The 20,529-nt window shown below is 38.7% G+C and overlaps 1 long non-coding RNA gene across 1 annotated transcript; it reads right to left on the reverse strand.

Annotated features, from left to right (window-relative positions):
• Positions 1-11,439: 11,439 nt before the first annotated feature.
• LOC147342672 (uncharacterized) lies at positions 11,440-19,341 on the reverse strand. The gene is made up of 5 exons (XR_015157684.1): positions 19,219-19,341; positions 18,885-19,091; positions 17,928-17,984; positions 13,098-13,204; positions 11,440-11,613 (listed from the first exon to the last, which is right to left on the reverse strand). It is a non-coding gene; the product is annotated as an uncharacterized LOC147342672 (long non-coding RNA).
• Between the last annotated feature and the right edge of the window lie 1,188 nt (positions 19,342-20,529).

Raw genomic sequence — 20,529 nt, forward strand, 5'->3', positions numbered from 1 at the left:
TAACTGTCTTTCCAAGGAGTAAGTGTCTTTTAATTTCTTGGCTGCAATCACCATCTGCAGTGATTTTGGAGCCCACAAAAAACAAAGTTAGTCACTGTTTCCCCATCTATTTGCCATGAAGTGATGGGACCGGATGCCATGATCTTAGTTTTCTGAATGTTGAGCTTTAAGCCAACTTTTTCACTCTCTTCTTTCACTTTCATCAAGAGGCTTTTTTGTTCTTCTTCACTTTCTGCCATAAGGGTGGTGTCATCTGCATATCTGAGGTTATTGATATTTCTCCCGGCAATCTTGAATCCAGCTTGTGCTTCATCCAGCCCAGTCTTTCTCATTATGTACTCTGCATATAAGTTAAATCAGCAGGGTGAAAATATACCTTTACTTTCTCCTTTACTACATGCTAAATAAAAGTTTACAGAACTTAGAAACTTGAAATGTATATGACAATTGAAGTTTTAATATCACCTCTGACATTGTCTGAAATGATCTAAGAATTTGGTAGTTGTTTTTCATATCAGTGTTAAAATATTATTTATCGCATTTTTAATACATAGCTTTTGCCAACTGATTCCTGAATATAAAGAAAAGAGATCTAAAACTTCTCCTGATAAAACAAACCCAGGTATGTCATCTGATACTGAATTACTCTCAGTGATTCTACCATAAATAAAATAGGAATGAGGAAGCTTCAATAATGAAAGAACTATAAAAAAAAGTAGTGTAAATTGCATGTGTATTTTATTTTTTAATTAATATCTTTATACTCTAGTATTCAGAATTCTTTAAGAAGTTAATTATAGGTGAATTAACATCAAATACAATATTGTCTGAAAAGAAATCCATCTCTTTAATATGGTCCCTAAAGTCCTATATTAGATCTTTGTGTAAATCAGAAAAAAAAATTAATTGAGTATGATGTATACTTCATCTATAGTCATAGAACAGCAGATTGGACGTCTTATGAAAGTGAACTTTCATTTTGAGAAATGGTTTGCATTTAGCGAATGATGGCTCAGACGGGAAAGCATCTGTCTACAATGCAGGAGACCCGGGTTTGATCCCTGGGTCAGGACGATCCCCTGGAGAAGGAAATGGCAATCCACTCCAGTACTATCGCCTAGAAAATCCCATGGACGGAGGAGCCTGGTGGGCTACAGTCCATGGGGTCGCAAAGAGTTGGACACAACTGAGTGACTTCACTTTCACTTTCAGTTTCACTGTGTAGTGATTAGTCTCACTAAAATAGTTACCATCATTAAAACTGGGAACTTGAATAATCCCTTCCTGGTAGGATAAGAAATGATAAACAATAACTGCAAAGCTGAGGCAGTGTGCAGCATAGTAGTGAGAGATTATTTCTGAAAGATACCTACCAATTGTACAGAAGGCAGAAAAGCAATGCCTGGTTGAGAACCAGTTATTTTGCCTATTGTACCAAGCAGGTCTAGATTACCAACTTCATTCCTTACAGATCCAGAGAGAGTGAGATAGGTTGACTTCATTAGGATCAGATATTTTCTTTTGTGTGTTGGACAATTGTCATGAGAGTATAGTTTTGTAAGAACATGATGTTCTCTTGCCATCAGTTAAAAGATTATCATAATAGATATTCAAATAGAACAACTTGGGACTCTGCAGGTTCTAATAAAAGCACGAAAATACTTTGTATTAACAAAAACAGCATTAGGTCCACTGGATGTGGCATCTAGCACATTGTACAGGGTATCCAAGGGTACCTTTAACTGAGTAGACCTCTATCTAATCAAAGGGGGCTTCCCAGGTGGCTCAGTAATAAAGAATCTACCCGCCAATGCAGGAGATACGGCTTGATCCCTGTGTCGGAAGATCCCCTGGAGAAGAAACTGGCAACCCACTCCCATACTCTTGCCTGGGAAATCCCATGGACAGAAGGGCCTGGTGAGCTGTAGTCCATGGGATCACAAGAGTCAGACACGATTTGGTGACTGAACAACAAAAACATCTATCAAAGAACTGTAGGTTGGTTTATTACATTAGTCAGAGGAGATACAGAGATGACAGTGTCTTGGTCTTCAATACGCTCAGAATACAGTCTTTCTCTGGTTAATTTCTGTATTTTTCTAAAGAAAATTTTCAAAGAAGACATGCTTATTTATTTGTTCATTTGTTCACTAAACAGATACATTTCGAGTGTCTTTTATGCACTAAGCATTGTTCTGATGTCACAGGGTGAAAACATTTAAAAATCACTGCCCCTGCTCTCCTTGCTCAAGCTTGCAGTGCTCCTCTCCCTGTGGCGTCACTGTATGTGACTCATCCCTCCAGCATCAGATCATGACGACCCCTGGGAAGTGTTGTCCAACAGCACCAGAGACCATGGTTCCCTCCATACTTCCCTCCCTCCCCTTGTTCATCAGCTTAGGATGTGATGATGTACACCTTCCAAGCTGAAAAAGCATGATTTCTATAAACATTTGCCATATAATGGGAAGGACTGATATAATGATATCCCTCACTAGTACATAGCACTCTTTGGACCATCCTGATCTGTGTGGTCCAGATACTCTTGAGCAATGGAAGGAGATAGTCTCAAGTGATTCTTTTTAAACATGTTATTGTGTGTGTGTGTGTGTGTGTGTGTGTGTATACACACACATATGTACATATACACAAACAGAAGCTGAACTTTTAAAAAAGTTATATATATATATGCTGACACACACAGAGAAGCTGAACTTTTTAAAAAAGTTTTTAACAAGTTTTTAAAGAAGTTCCATATATATATATATATATATATATATATATATAGAACTTTTTTAAAAAGTTCAACCCTACTTCATGCTCACCACTACAAGTCTAGTCCCCATTCTCATCACTGAATTGAGCCCCTTTACCCGTTTGCTCTCCCCCACCTGCCTTTCAAGAGATTATCCTTTCTAAACCTTGAATCATTACATCTTTCATACTTCTCTTGCCTTTGGTAAGAAGGCCAGAAGAGAAGACTTTTGTTTCCAATGTTTTACCTTGCTCTGAGGTTCAGTGCCTTTGACCAAGCTACCCTGTGATAGGGTGTTTTCATTGTGAACTGAAGAGCCAGAGAAGTAGTCATGTCCCAGCAAGACACCTATAGTCTCTGTTCAGTGCTCCAGGCAATAGAAATCCAGAAATATTGTGCTGTTTAAGCGTGCTATTGTCAGCTTATAGTACTTATTGTATTAATGGTATAGTATAATTTTCTATCAGTCTCCTGGAGTTTGGTTAGGATTATGGTCATTGTAAACAGCAGTTCTTTTCTGTTTTTTTTTTTTTTTTTTTTTTTGCATTTGATGATTATAAAGCGGAGGAGTGGTTCTTAGGCATTAGTGGCCTACAAGTATAGTACAACCACTGTTCCCTTCCTCTAGTGTGGCTTCCAGGTGTGGTTTGAAAGGAATACTTTTCAACAAAGCCTCAGTCTTGAGTTTTTAATAGTCTGTATTTTTCTTCCCTTGATTTAAAATGTATCTTGCTTTTTTCTTTAATAGTGGATGAGAGTTCTGAAGAGGACTCTTCAAGGAGGTAGGATTTTATGAATGTTTTTAATTATATGTCTAACTAATGGAACATGGAGAAGGGAAACTAATGGTTCTTGAGTGTTCTACTCTGGGTTAGACACTGTATTATGTGCTTAACATTTGTGACCTCATACAGTCATCACAGCAGCTTTGTAAAGTAGCTGTGTCCTACTTTTACTTAATTAGGCAACTGTGGTTTCAGGAGGTTAATGATTGACCCTGGTTAAAATGAGCTGACCTGTGATTTGACAATTGGCCTTCCTGGCTCCCATGTCCACTCCCATGGCCCTCAGCAGAGACTGAGAAGTACCCATGTAGCATATAAGTTAAAGATATAAATTAGTTCTTTGACTTGTGTACATTTTAAGTTTCGACATTGTGGGGAAACTTAAGGCCTACTTCGCATTCCAGGATGTTTGGCTCTAGGTGACTGATCACACCATCCTGGTTATCTGGATCATAAAGATCTTTTTTGTAGACTTCTGTGTATTCTTGCCACCTCATCTTAATATCTTCTGCTTCTCTTAGGTCCATACCATTTCATCCTTTATGGTGTCTGTCTTTGCATGAAATGTTCCCATGGTACCTCTGATTTTCTTCAAGAGATCTCTAGCCTTTCCTATTCTATTGTTCCCCCATTTCTTTGCATTCATCGCTGAGAAAGACTTTCTTTTTTTTTTTTAATTTTATTTTATTTTAAAACTTTACATAATTGTATTAGTTTTGCCAAATATCAAAATGAATCCGCCACAGGTATACATGTGAGAAAGACTTTCTTATCTCTCTTTGCTATTCTTTGGAACTCTGCATTTAAATGGGTATATCTTTCCATTTCTCCTTTGCCTTTTGCTTCTTTTCTTTCCTCAGGTATTTGGAAGACCTCCTCAGACAACCATTTTGCCTTTTTGTTTTTCTTTTTCTTGGGGATGGTCTTGATAACTGCCTCTTATACAATGTCACGAATCTCCATCCATAGTTCTTCAGGCACTCTGTTTATCAGATCTAATCCCTTGAATCTATTTGTCACTTCCACTATCTAATCATAAGAGTAAATACTACATGAAACTAATTTCAGAACAGAAAAACTAATTTCACAACAGAACACTTTACTTTGGTATTAAAATCTAAGACTTCATCATTTGATGTAGGCCCCAAATCAACATCAGGTTTGTTGGGAAACCTTTAAAGTAAAAGCATACAATAAAAATGAATGAGCTCATGTCCTTGAACAAAAGAAAAAAAAAGTGAAAGTTTGTCTATATATTACATGAACTTTCTTGACATGAATAAAATTTGGCATGTTTTAAAACAGTTTTTTTTTTTTTTAACTTTTAAAGATTTCTTGATGTGGACCACTTTTAAAATCTTTGCTGAATTAGTTCCAATGGTGCTTCTATTTTATGTTTTGGCTGTCTGACCCTGGGTCATGTGAGATCTTAGCTTCTCTGACCAAGTATTGGACACACACTGTCTTATTAACCATCTAACCACTGTACCCCCAGGGAAGTCTCTAAAAAAGTTTTTCATTACCTATTTTTGCATCCATCTCTCCCAACCTATGAAATATCTAGTTAACACTCATTCTTAGTTTCCATAACAGAGATTGACAGCCAATGTATCAGCAGAGCCTAAAAATAATTTTTCACTAAAATTTCTAATAGCTGAACTGAAAATCCAATTGATGGATTGAAATAGTTCTTGTTTGCCCAAACTGGAATAAACCTGATGACTTAAAACAAAGCGGAAGAATAGGCTTTTCCTTCTCCATTGTCTGTTCAAGGTTCAGAGACCAATCTGAGTCTGTCCAAAATGGGAGTCTTAGTCCGTCTGCAGGGATACCACTTAATGACATGGCACCACTTCTCTCCTTTAAGGGAGAACAGGGAGTTTTCCCACAATGTCGAAACTTAAAATGTACACAAGTTAAAGAACTAATTTATATCTTTAACTTATATGCTACATAGGTACTACTCAGTCTCTGCTGAGGGCCATGGGAGTGGATGTGGGAGCCAGGAAGGCCAATTGTCAAATCACAGGTCAGCTCATTTTAACCAGGGTCAATTCATTAACCTCCTGAAACCACAGTTGCCTAATTAAGTAAAAGTAGGACACAGCTACTTTACAAAGCTGCTGTGATGACTCTATGAGGTCAAAAATGTTAAGCACATAATGCAGTGTCTAACCCAGAGTAGAACACTGAACAACTATTAGTTTCTCTTCTCCATGTTCCCTTAAACATATAATTTAAAACATCCATAAAATCCTACCTCCTTGAAGAGTCCTCTTCAGAACTCTCATCCACTATTAAAGAAAAAAAGCAATATATATAAAAATATATATATATATTTCCATATATATATATATAAGGAAAGTTTTAAAACTTTTAAAAAACATTTTTTAAAAGTTCAGCTTCTATGTGTGTGTATGTGTGTGTATGTATATATATATATACATACACATACATACTAACATGTTTAAAAAGAATCACTTGAGACTATCTCCTTCCATTGCTCAAGAGTATCTGGACCACACAGATCAGGATGGTCCAAAGAGTGCTATGTACTAGTGAGGGATATCATTATATCAGTCCTTCCCATTATATGGCAAATGTTTATAGAAATCATGCTTTTTCAGCTTGGAAGGTGTACATCATCACATCCTAAGCTGATGAACAAGGGGAGGGAGGGAAGTATGGAGGGAACCATGGTCTCTGGTGCTGTTGGACAACACTTCCCAGGGGTCGTCATGATCTGATGCTGGAGGGATGAGTCACATACAGTGACGCCACGGGGAGAGGAGCACTGCAAGCTTGAGCAAGGAGAGCAGGGGCAGTGATTTTTAAATGTTTTCACCCTGTGACATCAGAACAATGCTTAGTGCATAAAAGACACTCGAAATGTATCTGTTTAGTGAACAAATGAACAAATAAATAAGCATGTCTTCTTTGAAAATTTTCTTTAGAAAAATACAGAAATTAACCAGAGAAAGACTGTATTCTGAGCGTATTGAAGACCAAGACACTGTCATCTCTGTATCTCCTCTGACTAATGTAATAAACCAACCTACAGTTCTTTGATAGATGTTTTTGTTGTTCAGTCACCAAATCGTGTCTGACTCTTGTGATCCCATGGACTACAGCTCACCAGGCCCTTCTGTCCATGGGATTTCCCAGGCAAGAGTATGGGAGTGGGTTGCCAGTTTCTTCTCCAGGGGATCTTCCGACACAGGGATCAAGCCGTATCTCCTGCATTGGCGGGTAGATTCTTTATTACTGAGCCACCTGGGAAGCCCCCTTTGATTAGATAGAGGTCTACTCAGTTAAAGGTACCCTTGGATACCCTGTACAATGTGCTAGATGCCACATCCAGTGGACCTAATGCTGTTTTTGTTAATACAAAGTATTTTCGTGCTTTTATTAGAACCTGCAGAGTCCCAAGTTGTTCTATTTGAATATCTATTATGATAATCTTTTAACTGATGGCAAGAGAACATCATGTTCTTACAAAACTATACTCTCATGACAATTGTCCAACACACAAAAGAAAATATCTGATCCTAATGAAGTCAACCTATCTCACTCTCTCTGGATCTGTAAGGAATGAAGTTGGTAATCTAGACCTGCTTGGTACAATAGGCAAAATAACTGGTTCTCAACCAGGCATTGCTTTTCTGCCTTCTGTACAATTGGTAGGTATCTTTCAGAAATAATCTCTCACTACTATGCTGCACACTGCCTCAGCTTTGCAGTTATTGTTTATCATTTCTTATCCTACCAGGAAGGGATTATTCAAGTTCCCAGTTTTAATGACGGTAACTATTTTAGTGAGACTAATCACTACACAGTGAAACTGAAAGTGAAAGTGAAGTCACTCAGTTGTGTCCAACTCTTTGCGACCCCATGGACTGTAGCCCACCAGGCTCCTCCGTCCATGGGATTTTCCAGGCGATAGTACTGGAGTGGATTGCCATTTCCTTCTCCAGGGGATCGTCCTGACCCAGGGATCGAACCCGGGTCTCCTGCATTGTAGACAGATGCTTTCCCGTCTGAGCCATCATTCGCTAAATGCAAACCATTTCTCAAAATGAAAGTTCACTTTCATAAGACGTCCAATCTGCTGTTCTATGACTATAGATGAAGTATACATCATACTCAATTAATTTTTTTTTCTGATTTACACAAAGATCTAATATAGGACTTTAGGGACCATATTAAAGAGATGGATTTCTTTTCAGACAATATTGTATTTGATGTTAATTCACCTATAATTAACTTCTTAAAGAATTCTGAATACTAGAGTATAAAGACATTAATTAAAAAATAAAATACACATGCAATTTACACTACTTTTTTCATAGTTCTTTCATTATTGAAACTTCCTCATTCCTACTTTATCTATGATAGAATCACTGAGAGTAATTCAGTTTCAGATGATGTACCTGGGTTGCTATTTTCAGGAGAAGTTTTAGATCTCTTTTCTTTATATTCAGAAATCAGTTGGTGAAAGCTATGTATTGAAAATGTGATACATAATATTTTAACACTGATATGAAAAACAACTACCAAATTCTTAGATCATTTCAGACAATGTCAGAGGTGATATTAAAACTTCAATTGTCATATACATTTCAAGTTTCTAAGTTCTGTAAACTTTTATTTAGCATGTAGTAAAGGAGAAAGTAAAGGTATATTTTCACCCTGCTGATTTAACTTATATGCAGAGTACATAATGAGAAAGACTGGGCTGGATGAAGCACAAGCTGGAATCAAGATTGCCGGGAGAAATATCAATAACCTCAGATATGCAGATGACACCACCTTTATGGCAGAAAGTGAAGAACTATAAAGTCTCTTATGAAAGTGAAAGTGGAGAGTGAAAAAGTTGGCTTAAAGCTCAACATTCAGAAAACTAAGATCATGGCATCCAGTCCAATCGCTTCATGGCAAATAGATGGGAAAACAGTGACTGACTTTATATTTTGAGGCTCCAAAATCACTGCAGATGGTGATTGCAGCCAAGAAATTAAAAGACACTTACTCCTTGGAAAGACAGTTAGACCAACTTAGCATATTAAAAAGCAGAGACATTACTTTCTCAACATAGGTCCGTCTAGTCAAGGTTATGGTTTTTCCAGTAGTCATGTATGGATGTGCGAGTTGGACTTTAACAATAACCCTGTGTACGAGACAGCAAAAGAGACACTGATGTATAGATCAGTCTTATGGACTTTGTGGGAGAGGGAGAGGGTGGGGAGATTTGGGAGAATAGCATTGAAACATGTATAATATCATGTATGAAACGAGTCACAAGTCCAGCTTCGATGCATGGTACTGGAGGCTTGGGGCTGGTGCACTGGGACGACCCAGAGGGAGGGGAGGGGATGGAGGAGGGTGGAGGGTTCAGGATGGGGAATGCGGGTATACCTGTGGCAGATTCATTTTGATATTTGGCAAAATTAATACAATATTGTAAAGTTTTAAAAATAAAATAAAATTTAAAAAAATTAAAAATTAAAAAAATAAATTAAAATAAAATTAAAAAAAAAAAAGAAAGAAAGAAAGCTGAGCACAGAAGAATTGATGCTTCTGAACTGTGGTCTTGGAAAAGACTCTTGAGAGTCCCTTGGACTGCAAGGAGATCCAACCAGTCCATCCTAAAGGAAATCAGTCCTGGGTGTTCATTAGAAGGACTGATGTTGAAGCTGAAACTCCAATACTTTGGCCACCTGATGCAAAGAGCAGACTCATTTGAAAAGACCCTGATGCTGGGAAAGATTGAAGGCAGGAGGAGAAAGGGACAACAGAGGATGAGATGGTTGGATGGCATCACCGACTCAGTGGACATGATTTTGGGTAAACTCTGGGAGTTGGTGACGGACAGGGAGGCTTGGCATGCTGCAGTTCATGGGGTCCCATAGAGTCGAACACGACTGACCAGCTGAACTGAACTGAAAGGAGAAAGAAAAGGAAGATGCAGTAGTTATGAACTCAGGGCAGTACAGCTCCAATAATTAACTAGATTAATTTGGCATACGAAAACTTTCTCGAGCTTGCAAATCCTACGTCTGTAACCAAATGCTCTTTGTTCCTGGAGGAGTTGTTTCTCTTTAGTTCAAAGTCCTTCCTCTATAGAACTGGGATATTACTACCTTATTTAAAAGGAGGATTAATAGGATGTAATGAGGTAATATACGCCCCCAAATTCTTGCAGAAACAAAGAGTGGAATAATTTCATCTTCAACTTTATTGCTGTAACTACTTTGGAATTCCAAGTAAATCCCAATGTGTGCTTTTTTATACGTTTAACATTCAAGTGTTTCATGAAACTGTTATCAATTCTGGTGATTAGCTGTTCTTTGTGGTTTGTAATTTAGGGAATCTCAGCTTTTAGATAATGTGTACCTAAATTTATTTATGAATTCACTACATTAGAGAACATAACGATCTCCCATTATTGCAGCTAATTACACAAAGAGCAGAAAACTAATCACAATCAAGACCTGGCCTGGACCACTATTCTTCCTTCTCTACCTACTCAAACTCTGAACCAGCAGATCTTTCTGACAGTGATGTTTAATCTCCATGTTCCTCTCCAATTCACTTGGAAGACATATCCCTACTCTTACCGTGGGTACTGGCAAGTTCTAGACAGGGCTTGCCTTTCTGAATTCCAACTATCTTACTTGAGATTTAGGGATTTCTGCTGAATGGGTTCCTTATGGGGCAGATTCTGAAAACATTTAAGGTGGAGGCAGGCAGAAATCCATTGGAAGATTTTCATTATTACAGGAAAGAGATCCCATGAGGGGCCAAGCATAATTAGGGAATCTCAGGCAAGCTGGCATCCACTACTCTTGGAAGGATGAAAGGGAACCTGTGACCTAAGAAAAGGTGCCCCCACAGGGCAGAAAGCCACCTTGAGGTTCAAGTCTAGATACAAAGGAGAAAGGGAAGTCTGCTCAATCCCTGCAGGAGCACTTGACCCTCTCTGACAGCCTAAAATGGTCCCCCCTGACATCTGCTAGAAGAAAAGATAAATAAGAGCCTCAAGGGCACCTCATCGTGAAGATATAGGCTCCATGTGGGCTCCACATAAGGTCTCTGAATGAGGGGTGAAGCTAGGTGGCCCAGCTGCCCAAACTGGGTGCTGGAGCTTTGTTCGCATCAGTGACTAGGTGACAAGCATACATATGAGAACAAAGGAGCTCTCACTTGAAGTTGACGTGTGCATCACTTTAAAGGCTGGGGAACCTGGACCCAGAGGAGCAGCCTGGGAGAAAAGGTCAATCGTGAGCCCTCTGAAGGATGAGTTTTTTTTTTTTTTTTCCTTTTAAAATAATTTTATTAAAGGTCTTTATAGAGCCACATCCAGACTCCAGATCCAGCTGCCAAGCAGACCCTGTCAAGACCAGCTGTAGCAGCAGTGCTGCACAGTAGAATCAATGCAAGAAACAGAATAATGAGAAGGAACTATTTTCTCCCCTTCAAATGACTTGTGGAAGAGGACTGTTTCATTGATCTTAGGGAATCCTCCGGCTTCTTGGAAAATTCAAGCGGAAGTGTATAGAGAGGCAAGCTCTCAAGGGAAAATAGGATTTGCTGCTGAAATAAATATTTCAAGACCCAAAGAACTAGTTAGAAATATCACAACTGTGACACTGTTCATACGCCATACCAAGAGGTCACACTTGGAATGAAATAGCTAATGTCCAGCTTTCTAAGGATCAAGGTCTACATGTCCTGAGATAAGCACCCCAAGCCCACAGCCAAGAGTCACTAATTAGCCCTTGCTTGGCTTTCAGCTCTTGAGGGGTAACATCTCACTACCATTCTCCAAACTGCCTGCACCAAACTGGAACTCTCACTGGTCATGTAGCAAGTAACAGTTAAAATTATTTTTGGCTGCAGTTTAGTGAGAATTGGCATTTTAATGTGAACACTTACATATTAAAACCACTAATAACAGCATATTCTTCTGCAGTCCATCCAAAAACATCTTGAGAAAAGATGTCAGCACCTTGTTGAAGAAGAAATCTGACGACATTTATTGATTCATACTTGACAGCAAGCATGAGGGCTGTTCTAAAACAACAGAGAGATGACTTCAGCCTCAGGAAGTTGAGTTGACTTACTTAAACAGTTAATTTGATATGCTTTACCAAGTGAATGTCTTGCCCTTTTATGAAGAACTGACCATTTACAGGATCAAGTGTTCATCTTTGCAAATTACCTCCAAGGCTAAAATGAAGGGACGGAAAAGAAGCCTCCTGTCCCACTGGGATGCCAGGCAGCAGCACTTAGTATTTCAAAAGTCCCTGATGGGGACTTCCCTGGTGGGCCAGTGGCTAAGACTCCAGGCTCCCAATGCAGGGGGCCTAGGTCCCATCCCTGGTGAGGGAACTTGATCTCATATGCTGCAACTAAGAGTTCCCACAACTAGGACCCCACATAGCAAAATAAATGTTTTTTTTAAAAAAATAATAAAGTCCTTGATGGACAAAAATGATGCTGAGGTCACTTATCTGAGGCAGATGACAAATTAAGGGATAAATTCCCTATTTCCTCCTTAGTCTGATATATTTGGCTTCAAAGTCAGCTAGAGGTTGGGTTAAGGAAAGGCTACTTGCAGGTTTAAATAAAAAAAATATTGATAATAATGGGAATAAAAATAGTCATGGTGGCAGTTAATGATGTGGACAAGCATGTGCTAGGCGCTAAACATGAAATACTATATATTAAATCTTTCTTACACACAGGCATCTTTGAAAGATGCATTACTATTTGCCTTTTGTATCAGGAAACTTATTTGCTGATGATAACCCTAATCAGTAGGAAACCTTGGAATTGAACCTAGCCTGAATCTAAAGCCCATCATTTTCATCTGTATCATTCGCCTCTGACATGTCTTTGTTAAAGAAACTGTTTATCTGATCAAAGCTATCTTTCTTGCTTCTACCTTCATTAAAAATGAAAATATCAAAATGTACTGAAATGAGAAAGGATAAAAACTGATGAGCCCACAGGATCTGGTGACCGTGAATAATAAACACCTTTTTGTGGCTGTTGTTATTTAGTCGCTGTGTTGTATCTGACTCTTTTGTAACCTAGTAACATCAGCATTCTTCAAACAAAGTAATTTAAAACAAAGAGTTATCCAAAAGACAAAAGCAAGTCTTTTAGGTTTACTATGCATCTTATAAAAATATATACATACAAAGTAGAGGTTAAAGAATTCTTTTAAAAGAATTAAGAAACTCGATACTGTCATGAGGCAAATTAAAAAGCAGAATTCATATTTCACAAAGCTAATAAAACTAATTTGAAATACCTCAGCTATTAAAATATCAACAACCAAACAAAAAGAGGTTGCGTATGACATAGGTCAATACTTTAAAGGAATATAAATCAAGCTATACATTCCTGCTATATATTGTTCATGATTCCCAGTCAGAATAACTGACTTTCTACTTAAGTACAGCACAAATGAACCCTCTTATTCATTTACTCTTGATATTATCATCCTAGAACAACACTAAGGGTTTTAAAAAGAAAAAGAAAAATGGCACCTTTTCATCTTATCAACCGCATGTATATTTTCTTCTTTCTTTACTAAAAACTCCACCATTTGCCCTCTCCTTTCACATATCGCAAGTAACAGTGATGTCAGGTCATCCTGTAAAACAGGGAAAACCATTTCTAATGTATACAGTTAACCTATTTCTAAACTGAAATTAAAATCATGCAATAGATTCTCTGACCTTAAAAATAAAAGTCAGAAAGTAAATGAAAGAAAGCCCCCTCCTCATTGCCCTGTGCATCTTCTTTCTCTTTAATATGCTCCTCCTCTGGGCCTTCCCTGGTGGTCCAGTGGCTAAGTGTCAAGCTCCCAATACAGGGGGTGCGGGTATCATTTAGCAACTGTATCAACTGCATATTTTAGGGACAATTCTGAGGCAGAAATATATAATACTATTTGTAGCATGCATAACCTATCCAAGGATGACCATGAGTAAACTCAAAAGGTTTACAGACATTCCAGTGGGAATATTATTCTCTAACATGAACAGGCAAAGAGAGAAACTTTTTTTTTTTCTTTTTCAAAAAGTCAACTGTGGGAACCCTGTTTTACTGCTTTCTCAGAAATATCTCGTGGAATTTAATCTTACTCATTCTCTCTTCCTTGCTTGCTCTTTCCACCTCCCTTCCTTAAATTAGACGTTCTGGCTGAGAGGTCAGCATTAGCTAGATGCTAACTGCATGCAGAATGAGCACCCTCCCCACCTTATCTTCCAAGACCCTGCTTGATGACTCTCATGTGATTACCTCCAGACCACCAGGAGGAAGCTTCCAAAATCCTAGAGTTTTGGTGTCTGTCTTGCTTTACTGCTCTTGAAGATTGCAACATAAAATTACCAATAAATACATGCTCAACATTTTCTCAGGGAGTTGCTCCTTCACCAGCTCTCCCTGCGGTGTCTCTTATAATCTTGTGTGTTTGTGAGAGTTAGTCAGTGCAAAATCACCACAACCAACTTAAAAATTCTAATTTGAAAAATTCAATCCCATTCTTAAGAGATTTGTTAAAATATGAAATCAATTATAGATTAATTAGACTATCTTTAAAATCTTCAAATATCTATCAAAATAAACTATCAATCAAAAATTGGAAACTTAAATGCTTATGGATGGAAAGCTGATGACCTGAGTAAGTGAAAAAGCCAGGTGAGACCAGTAACCCCGAAAACACATGTCCCACACAGGAGGGGTGGCCTCTGCACGCAGACCAAACAGTAGGATGGGCTCAAGGGGGTCCAAATATGGTCCTTGGAAAAGCCTGAACTTCTGCATGAGCCTCCTAAATTTGAAATGTTGACTCAATATATGGAGGTAAACTAAACATATCCAAGGGCTGTGTCTGGTTTATGGCCCACTTTTGGTTTTATGTTTGCTGTTTCCAAACAGGTGTGTATAAAGCAAATATTTGTATTTGAAACCTTTCCTTTCCTTAGTATCATATGTTTCACAGAAAACGTGGGTCCCAATATGTAATAAATACAGCTATTAAGACTCATAATTCAATTAAACATAAATTATATTAAAAAGACTCATAATTCACAGTCAAGAATGTTTCCACTGCCTGTTGAAACTACAATCTATCTCTAGAATTCTTCTAGATTGTTAATAAAATGGATCATGAGTTTCCAAGCCTGCTGAAAATAAATGCTTAAAACAATTCCCCTCTGTACTGTTACTAACTTCACGGGTTTTAAAGCTCTCATCTGCTTATGCCAGGGATCAGCAATTCTAACAGACACATGGCAAGAGTCTGTCCTGAAGCTGACACCAAAAAAGGCTCATGAGTTACTATTACTGCAGTCAGGAAAACCCTGCTGGTAACAAACATCTGTTGACCTAATGACCTGGATGATAAGTGAAGGTGCAAAATCCTTAAAGGACCAGACTCTACAGAGAAGTGACTTCACCATGAGCAAATCGCTAAAGACTCTAGGAGTGTCACTGAATGATGAGTGGTTGGAAGGAAAAGGAGTTATCGTTCAAGCCCATAGATATTGCCAAAGATACTCCTTTTAGTGTCTCAAGCACAGGAGCATAGAAAAAGTCAGGCTAATATTGTTGGAAACGAGGGAGCTGATGGAAGTAGCTAGCATTGATCAAACTCCAACGCTTCAGGAGACTACTTTCTTTTATGAAGGGTGCATTGAGAAATTACATGTATTCACTCCATAGTTATTCATCAAGGATTGGATCAGAATCTCAAGGGAATAGTTCTAAATGCACACGTCCAAGTGTTCCTTGATTTACTCAGTCAAAATCTACAGTGAACAGCCTAAGCTTATAAATTTTTAAAATATGTTTTCCCAAATAATTGTGGTTCACCAGCAGAATATAGCTGAGAGTTAGTGCAGCAACCACTCCAGTTTCATCTCTTACTCACACGGCCAATTCCTTCTCTTATGTGAAGGTTTGAATAAAAAAGAAAAGTGTAAGAGGCAAGAGTTATTATTATTTTTTTAAATTTTATTTTATTTTTAAACTTTACATAATTGTATTAGTTTTGCCAAATATCAAAATGAATTCGCCACAGGCATACATGTGTTCCCCATCCTGAACCCTCCTCCCTCCTCCCTCCCCACACCATCCCTCTGGGTCGTCCCAGTGCACCAGCCCCAAGCATCCAGTATCGCGCATCGAACCTGGACTGGCAACTCGTTTCTTACATGATATTCTACATGTTTCAATGTCACTCTCCCAAATCTTCCCACCCTCTCCCTCTCCCACAGAGTCCATAAGACTGTTCTATACATCAGTGTCTCTTTTGCTGTCTCGTACACCAGGTTATTGTTACCATCTTTCTAAATTCCATATATATGCGTTAGTATACTGTATTTATGTTTTTCCTTCTGGCTTACTTCACTCTGTATAATAGGCTCCAGTTTCATCCACCTCATTAGAACTGATTCAAATGTATTCTTTTTAATGGCTGAGTAATACTCCATTGTGTATATGTACCACAGCTTTCTTATCCATTCATCTGCTGATGGACATCTAGGTTGCTTCCATGTCCTGGCTATTATAAACACTGCTGCGATGAACATTGGGGTACACGTGTCTCTTTCCCTTCTGGTTTCTTCAGTGTGTATGCCCAGCAGTGGGATTGCTGGATCATAAGGCAGTTCTATTTCCAGTTTTTTAAGGAATCTCCACACTGTTCTCCATAGTGGCTGTACTAGTTTGCATTCCCACCAACAGTGTAAGAGGGTTCCCATTTCTCCACACCCTCTCCAGCATTTATTATTTGTAGACTTTTGGATCGCAGCCATTCTGACTGGTGTGAAATGGTACCTCATAGTGGTTTTGATTTGCATTTCTCTGATAATGAGTGATGTTGAGCATCTTTTCATGTGGATTAAAGATCTCAACGTAAGACCAGAAACTATAAAACTCCTAGAGGAGAACATAGGCAAAACACTCTCTGACATTCATCACAGCAGGATCCTCTATGACCCACCTCCAGAATATTGGAAATAAAAGCAAAAATAAACAAATGGGACCTAATTAACCTTAAAAGGTTCTGCACATCAAAGGAAACTATTAGCAAGGTGAAAAGACAGCCTTCAGAATGGGAGAAAATAATAGCAAATGAAGCAACTGACAAACAACTAATCTCAAAAATATACAAGCAACTCCTACAGCTCAACACCAGAAAAATAAATGACCCAATCAAAAAATGGGCCAAAGAACTAAATAGACATTTCTCCAAAGAAGACATACAGATGGCTAACAAACACATGAAAAGATGCTCAACATCACTCATTATCAGAGAAATGCAAGAGTTATTAAAACTGCAATTTTTAAAAATTTCCTGGGTAAACAGTGGTAGAACAGGGACCAGTAAACACAAAAGGCAACCTGATCTCATTATTTATAAACCCCCTACTTCCTTCCCATCAGGACATTCTAGATGTGAGAGCAGAGTCTAGACTCTTATCTAAGTGGATGGTTCTGCCAGAATAGGATAATATCAGGTAGTTATTTGTTCTTCTCTATTAATTCCCACTTAATCACCACCTGTTCACTGTCAGTCTGTTTTGATCAGTCTTCTTAAAACTGGCACCTAGGCAAGTTTACAATTCACTCACAATCTTTTTCAAAATGACAACTATTATCCAAGAAAACTGAAAAGCATATAAGAAATATATAAACTGAAGGGAATAAAAAGCACAAACCAAAATCTCAGGACTTCCGTGGTGGTCCTGTGACTGGGTCTCAGTGTTCCCAGGAAAGAGGGCCTGGGTTTGACCCCTGGTCAGGAAACTAGATCCTGCATGCAGAAACGAAGCCCAGCTCAGCCAAATAAATAAATATTAAAATAAATAAATCCTCTTCTTGGCATTTCCCAACTGCCAAAATTCCAGCTTGACTTGCACTTTTCACTTGCTTGCTCCTTTTCCTTTCCTTTTACACTCTTAAAACTTGGGCAATGAGAGAGAAACTGTGTTTATATAAACCATTTTTCATAAAATGGGAATTTGTGAACAGCAGCAAGATTTCTAATATGTTTTAAAATGCTTTCGTTATGTTGAATTTTAAGACAAAGTCTACTGAGACAAATTTTGCTTTACTGTGTTATTTTAGACTGATTACAAAAAAAAAAAAAAAAAGCCTTAAGTGGGGGAAAATATGTGGAAAATGTTTTACCTTTAACAAGTGCACTGTTATCATGAATACCAGCCATAAACGCATAAAGGAATGCTTTATTCTCTAATGCTTGAGAAATATCATAATTTAAAGTGAAATCTTAGACAATTTGGTTTTTTCAAAACACTTTCACTCAGGGAAGGCTGGAGCTTCCAAAGAAGGAAAACTGAACCCACCTGTGAGAGTGGAGGGAGTTCCTGGCGGGGATGCAGCTGCAGGATGTCACGTGTGTCCTGGAGAAAGCAGGAGGGGCAGCTTCACCATCACCAGCTCCACACACACAGCTGCAACCCCACCAAGCAGCTCCCCGGGGCTGAGCGCAAGAGACCCTGAGGTGTACATCATGAACCAAGCAGTCACCAGCACAAGTGAACACCCTTGCTGGGGGTCAAACATGACCTGACCCTCTTGGACGAATCTCAGAACCGGGGTCCTGGAGGGCTCAGGGCTCCAGGCCTGCTGCCTCCCAGGCCCACTTGCACTTACCCAGCTCCCCCTCATGGACACTGGGTCTCCTTCCTCCTCCTACCCACCCCCAGGGGTACCCATTCTTTGAACCCCTGGAAGCAGCCACTCTTCACATCACTTCACTCCCCTCCAAGTCTTCATCATTTGTGGGCCTTTAGTCTACCACCCACTCCAGGGCACGTTCTGAGGGGAAATCTTCCTTCTGGGGTAGACAATTGGTTGGGAGACAGAGCTTTGCCTTCTCTGTGGGCTCCAACATTTTTCCCTCTGCAGTGGCTTTGGAGTTGTTTCTATGGTAACAGGACTTGATGGACACTATTCAGTTTACCTATTTACATAGTTAGAAATAAAACACTTCTACTCTTGCCTAGAAAATCCCATGGATGGAGGAGCCTGGTAGGCTGAAGTTCATGGAGTCACAAAGAGTCGGACACAGCTGAGCAACTTCACTTTCACTTTCCACGTTCATGCATTGGAGAAGGAAATGGCAACCCACTCCAGTGTTCCTGCCTGGAGAATCCCAGGGACAAGGGAGCCTGGTTGGCTTTTGTCTATGGGGTCGCACAGAGTCGGACACGACTGAAGTGACTCAGCAGCAGCAACAGCAGCAGCAGTTAAAAAAATGCTTTGCAAATATTTTGTAAATAAAGTTAGTTGAGATATACCTTGTTCCTGGCTTCTATATTGGCCTCGCAGGAAAGCAGCTTTGCTGCAAGTGATATTCTGGCAAAAGACAGCATAGTGGAGAGCGGTGTTCCCACAGATGTCCATGACATTTGGGTCGGCACCATGCTCCAGCAGAAGAGTCACACACTCCTCTTCTTGGCATTCTATGGCATGTCAGTGTTGCGCCAAGAAACAGAGTGTAAATTCTAGGAATTCAAAGTAAACAGTACACAAGCTTCACCGGTTTGCTATATCTAAATGAGATGAATTCACTTTTAGTCTCAGTAGTTAAATCACATCCACCTCGTGTGGACACGGTTGGCTTCCCCATACCTTCATCAGTGTTGTCCTGTTTTCATTGTCACAGAGGTTAAGCAGGCATTTTCTCTCCCGGAGCAGAGTGACCACCGCTGAATGGCCATTGGCACAGTCCAAGTGGAGGGCAGTCCTATGAAAGCAAGAGGAGTTTTCAGGAAACTGTAGTTTTACCGTTACAAAATAAATAATTGTTCCTGTGATTGAAAACATTCAATAGCATGCTATTCCTATTGCTCTAAAACAAATATTTTGTTTCCTTCTGGAGAAAGAACATTATATATTAGCATTAGCTCTTCTTAACACAGTAACGAAAGAACAATTTACTTGAATAGAATGACCATGACCTTGAGATTCAGCTCAACTTGGGTTTGAATTTGACTTTCACTCTGTCACTTAGCTGTCGCTCAGCCTCTCTGTGCCTCAATTTCCTCATCAACAAAATGGAGAGAGAGAAGTAGTTCTCTCACAGGACAGTACTGCCATGCTTAAATGAAATCCATGCAAAGAGTTTTGAACTGTTCCTGGCACAGGTAACAGCTCAGTAACTGTTAGGTAATATAATCATACTTATTACTATTACTACTATTTTACAAGGACAACATTTCAATGAAGTCAAAGGATATCATACCTCCTTTGCAGATACATTTTGAGAATTAGAGACAACACTGTGCTTCAATGATTCTAATACCTTCATTTTCTGACATTTTAACGTCTCTGACATTGGAATGAAATTATAATTCACATTATCTGTACAACTATAATTGGTAGCATTTTTGTTTGCTCATTTCTCATTTTTCCTGTTGATTTAATTACCATAAAGTCTTTTTGTCTAAGGTTGCTTCTTTTTAATTAAAATACAGACGATGTATATTATATATTATTATATATTACAGGTACACAACGTAGTGATTCACATTTTTTATAGGTCATACTCCATTTAAAGTTATTATACGATATTTGCTATATTCCCCATTTGTACAATACATCCCAGTAGCTCGCAGGATTTTAGTTCCCCCACCAGGTAACAAACCCTGGGCCCACAGCAGTGAGTCTTAACCACTGGATAACCAAGGGACTCCCTAGATACCCTTGACTTCTGAAAAGGCTGAAAGTTGTCAGAAAATATCGATCATCAAAAAAATTCTAAAAAAAAAAAAATTGAAAGTGAGAAATCATTTTTATCTCTGCCACATTCCTATTAGTGCCAAAAAGACAAACCCTGTCTGGTAAGCCGATGTGCCTATAGACAGCTTGATCTACAGAGAGTTTTAAATTTTTTGTGTTGTTAAAATGTTAAATCAACATCCAGATTTCTTTTCTTTTTTT

Source organism: Bos grunniens, chromosome 29 (genome assembly GCF_055505025.1).
Source record: "Bos grunniens cultivar Pamir isolate PY7600 chromosome 29, Bosgru_T2T1.0, whole genome shotgun sequence".
Taxonomy (NCBI): Eukaryota; Metazoa; Chordata; class Mammalia; order Artiodactyla; family Bovidae; genus Bos; species Bos grunniens.